The following is a 5352-nucleotide window of genomic DNA, read 5'->3' as shown; positions in this document are numbered from 1 at the left end:
AGAACAATACAGTACAACAACAGGCCCTTCGGCCCACCAAGCCTGCACTGATTCCTAATCCTTATCAAGACCCACCACTTATTGCCCACACATGGTTTCTATCCCTCTGTTCGCCTCCCTTTCATGTGTCTTTTAAGATACTCCTTGAATGTTGCTTATATGTCTACTTCCACCACCTCCACTGGCAGTGTGTTCCAGGCACTCACCACCCTCCACGTAAAAACCTTTCCCTGCATGTCTCCCCTGAACTTTCCCCCTCTCATTTTGAACCTGTGCCCTCTTGTAGTTGACTTTTCCACCCTGACCAGTTGCAAGAAGACCAAGACAATGACACCTAGTTCATTGGTGATCATGTCTCTCCATGTGGTGTCCAAGACCTTACGCAGGCAACGCTGGTGAAAGAAGTCCAACTTATACAACACCTTTGTTATTCTCTTCCATGTCTTGCTGGCACAAATTGCAGTTGGTGCTACTCTTGAAATGGTTGTGTTGATGGTGTTGGATGCTCAGACCATGTGAAGCTGTTGGAAGGTCAATGCTTCTTTGCCAGTTCTTGTGTGATCTTCACATTTCCCTGGAGATGTTGTTTCTGAGTTCGGGGAAGAGGTTGACGTCCTCTATGCTCTGTTGCCCAATGGTGATAGGAAGACCTTATTGCTGTCCGGGTATCATTGTCTTGGTCTTCTCGCAGCTGATGTATGGACCAACCATGGATACTCAATGAGACCTTGGAGTCCTCATGCGTCAGTCACTGAAATTAAGCGCGCAGGAGAAGGCAAATGGTATGTTGGCCTCATAGCGGGAGGATTTGAGTGTACGGATAGGGATGTTTTGCTGCAATTGCAACCTCACCAAGAGGCCACACCTGGAGTATTGTGTGCAATTTTGGCATCCTTATCTGAGGAAGGATGTCCTTGCTATAGTGGGAGTGCAGCATAGGTTTACCAGGCTGATTCCTGGGATGACAGGTCTGTCATATAAGAGACTAAGTCAGTTAGGATTATATTCACTGGAGTTTAGAAGAATGAGAGGGGATCTCATAGAAACTTATAAAATTCTAACAGGGTTAGATAGGGTAGATTCAGAAAGAATGTTCTCAATGTTGCAGGAGTCTAGAACTAGGGAACATAATTTGAAGATAAGGGGTAAACCATTTAGAACTGAGGTGAGGAGAAATTTCTTCACCCACAGGGTGATGAATGTGTGGAATTCACCACCACAGAATGTAGTTGAGGACAAAACATTGTCTGATTTCAAGAAGAAATTAGATACAACTTAAGGGGCTAAAGGGATCAAGGATATGGGGGGAAAGGAGGGATCAAGATATTGAATTTGATGATCAGCCATGATCAAAATGAATTATGGAGCAGGCTTGAAGGGCCGAATGGCCTACTCCTGCTTCTAGTTTCTATGTTTCTAACCAACTGGTGCCATGACTTTTATACTGGTGGTCATGTTGTACAATGTGCATCATCCTTCAGCAAGCAAGCGATATCGCCTATGAAATCGGGGTTAGTCAACTAATGGTGTTGCCACGGGATGCCAAAATCTTCACTCACCATTGCCTTCTTCATGATGATATTGATTACATTGAGGAAAAGAATGGAGAGGGTGTGCAGCCTTGTCATAGTCCTGTGGTGAATGAGTTCATTGTGCCTGTGCTGGTCTTGACACAGCAACTGGAATCACAGTACAAGGCTTTGAATGTGTTAATATATCACACTGGGATGTTGTACCTGTCTTGTTATGAATATTTGATGAGGCACTGAGGTACGATTGCTAATATAGTTAGCTCAGTTGCTAAAAGAAAACAAGGAATCAAGATGAAAGCCTTCAGCCATGGTTCACGGAGCAGGGCACAATCTTGAAAATAATACAGTGAAACAATTTCGATGGAAGATGTAATATTTAAATATCATGTGGTTTAGAAACTTGAAGGTTCTGATGAGGAATGAAGAATTGTTGGAGTTGGGAAGGTGCGTCCTTGAAAGAAAAAGATCAGCAGTATGAGATTGTGCAAAGAGTATTTGTTTCAAAAACAGAAAGTGCTGGAAAATCTCAGCAGGTCTGTGGCGAGGGAATAGAGCCAACGTTTCGAGCCTGGATGACCCTTCGTTAGAGTCTTTGTTTCATCACTTTCAGGTTTTGAGGCAAAAGAAACATGAAAGAAAGAATGAACAGACAAATTTAAATTTCAATAGCACCTTTCGTATACTCAGATCAGCCGAAGGTGCTTCAAAAACATTATCTTAGGAACAGGTCACTGTTGTTATATACACAAATATAACAAACAATTTGAGAACAGCAGGACCTCACAAACAGAAAAAAGACATGGGATCAATGATCAATTTATTTGTCTTGGTGTTGTCAGATCAATATTGGCCAAGCCAATTCCTCTGTGATTCTTTAGACAGCACATTACATTTTTTTTCCTTCATTCCTTCATGGGTGTGGGCATCATTGGAAATGCCAGCATTTGTTGCCCAGCCCTAATTGCCCTTGCGTGGCTTGCCATTCCATTACAGAGGGCAGTTGGGAACAAACCACATTGCTGTGAATCTTGAGTCGCATGTAGGCCAGATCAGGTAAGGAGGGCAGATTTTCTTTTTTTTAATATACTTTTCCAATTCAATCAAATCAAATCCAATTCAGAGTCTCAACAAGTTGAGACATTTCAGATCCAGGCTGACAAGACAGGGCGAGCGACCAAACCACCCTGTCCTGGGCCTGATCTACAGGAGCCAAGCTGATTGGAGAAGGGGGAGGTGCCTCCTCCAAGACTTGAGCTCATTTGCATCTTAGCCAAAAGGCCGAGATGCCGCTTTAAAAAATTGCTTCATATGAAACACATGAAGCCCCAGTGCAACCCAATGACCTCAACCAAGTGCGGCCGACCATGGGCTGCCGACCATACTACACTTGATCTTAGCCAAAAGGCCGAGAAGCGAGGGCAGATTTTCTTTCCGCAAGGATATTAGTGAAGCAGATGGGTTTTGTACGATAATCGATGATAATTTCATGGTTACTATCATTGAGACTTTGGCTGCTGTGGTGGACCTGCCAGGGGAAATCCGACGGCCCAGCCAAAAGTCCATTGACTTTCGCCAGGTGGGACCGTATGATCCAGACAGAAAGCAGGGCTGAAAAGTTATTCCGGATTTATTAACTGAATTCAAATTCTACCAGCTGACATAAGGGGCTTTAAACACATGCGCCCAGAGCATTAGGTAGGTGTCTGCTCAGGTTTCCGCACTGAAGCGACTTATTAGCAGGAGGCCTCTGCATATGCCAACAGAGCAGGCTTGCTTTGTCAAAACAGAAAATCTACCTTTCCATTTCAATGTCTAATTCTTCAAACCATGGAGACTGTAAATAAATTTCACTGATGAAGATCTGAAACGCTCTTCAAAATGCATCATTTTGACAGAGTGTTGTATTTTCCTCGACTGATATTTTGTGACATTTCCTGAACTTTTCAATATTTTTCCTTGTCATGGATGTTTGTATTTTAATGTCCGTATTGATTGCAATGTCAACACTTTTACCTTCGACGAATTTACTTCAGAAGATGTTTCAAATAAAGTAAAAAGAAATGCTTTTTCTCTGACATGTACCTATTTCGCAAATGTTAAGCCAGGGACAAGACAATTTGCCTCAGTGTTGCTGAATTGGAGCGAAGCAATCAGCAATGGTACCGACAGATGATTGCTTTGGAAAGGCTCTTGCTGAGATGACATTGGTGTGGATGGCCAGTGAAGATCTACTCTGAAAGCTGGCACCTCCAATAAAGCAGTCTAAAGTTTTAAAGTTTATTCATTTATTAGTGTCACAAGTAGGCTTACATTAACATTGCAACTAAGTTATTGTGAAAATCCCCTTGTCGCCACACTCCTGCGCCTATTCGGGTACACTGAGGGAGAATTTAGCATGGCCAATACACCTAACCTGCACATCTGAAAACGTTCCGAAAGGCGTGCTGGTTAGGTGCAATTTCATTGCACCTTTCATTGCAGTGTTAATGTAAGCCTACTTGTGACAATAATACAAAAAATAAATAAATGAAATCAACTTTAAACATTCTTTCAGATTGTGGGAGAAAACTGGAGCACCCGGAGGAAACCCATGCAGAAACGGGGAGAACGTGCAGACAGTGACCCAAGCTGGGAATTAAACACACGTCCCTGGTGCTGTGAGACAGCAGTGCCAACCACTGTGCCACTGTGCCGCACTATGTCTCTTAAGTAGATAACTGAAGTGCCAACCTCAGTCTTTGGACTCAGAACTAAAAGTGCTGACAGATAACATACCAACTTAATGTTGGGCCAATAGCTCTCCAAGGACAAAATGGTTTTTGGCAGTTTAGTGCAACAGGGTAGAAAATGGTAAACATAGAGGTCGGTAGAATGGGCACCATTGGGCAGAAGACCTGATTGGCAAAAGGTCACACTTGAATGCTCATCAAGCTCATACTCCATCCCTCTGGAATGCCTTTGTGCAGCACACCCTGTGTGAATCCATAAGAAATAGTACACAAGCTAATACAGTACAGTTCCTCTACCAATCTCAGTAAAGGTGATTAGCTGACAGCACATAACTGCCCTTGATATTCAGGCATTAGACTGAATGTGGAATTAAGGCGCTTTCGCAAAATTCAACTCAATGGGAATAGGGGAAATGCCTAGTCAAGAGGAAGGTGGTTGTAATTTGTGAAGGCCAATCACCTCTGCCCCAGGATATCAATGCAGACGTTCTTCAGGGTAGTGTCCGAGGCTCATAAGAACATAAGAAATAGGAGCAGGAGTAGGCCATCTAGCCCCTCGAGCCTGCCCCGCCATTCAATAAGATCATGGCTGATCTGAAGTGGATCAGTTCCACTTACCTGCCTGATCCCTATAACCCCTAATTCCCTTACCGATCAGGAATCCATCTATCCGTGATTTAAACATATTCAACGAGCTAGCCTCCACCACTTCAGTGGGCAGAGAATTCCAGAGATTCACCACCCTCTGAGAGAAGAAGTTCCTCCTCAACTCTGTCCTAAACTGACCCCCCCTTTATTTTGAGGCTGTGCCCTCTAGTTCTAGTTTCCTTTCTAAGTGGAAAGAATCTCTCCATCTCTACCCTATCCAGCCCCTTCATTATCTTATAGGTCTCTATAAGATCCCCCCTCAGCCTTCTAAATTCCAACGAATATAAACCCAATCTGCTCAGTCTCTCCTCATAATCAACACCCCTCATCTCTGGTATCAACCTGGTGAACCTTCTCTGCACTCCCTCCAAGGCCAATATATCCTTCCGCAAATAAGGGGACCAATACTGCACACAGTATTCCAGCTGCGGCCTCACCAATGC

The 5352-nt window shown here is 43.6% G+C and overlaps 1 pseudogene; it reads right to left on the bottom strand.

Moving 5' to 3' along the window:
- Positions 1-2734: 2734 nt before the first annotated feature.
- Positions 2735-2949, bottom strand: LOC144480094 (U2 spliceosomal RNA; annotated as a pseudogene).
- Positions 2950-5352: the final 2403 nt, after the last annotated feature.

Source organism: Mustelus asterias, chromosome 27 (assembly GCF_964213995.1).
Source record: "Mustelus asterias chromosome 27, sMusAst1.hap1.1, whole genome shotgun sequence".
Lineage (NCBI taxonomy): Eukaryota > Metazoa > Chordata > Chondrichthyes > Carcharhiniformes > Triakidae > Mustelus > Mustelus asterias.
The sequence above is the reverse complement of the archived record's forward strand: the minus strand, read 5'-3'. Positions and strand labels throughout refer to the sequence as shown.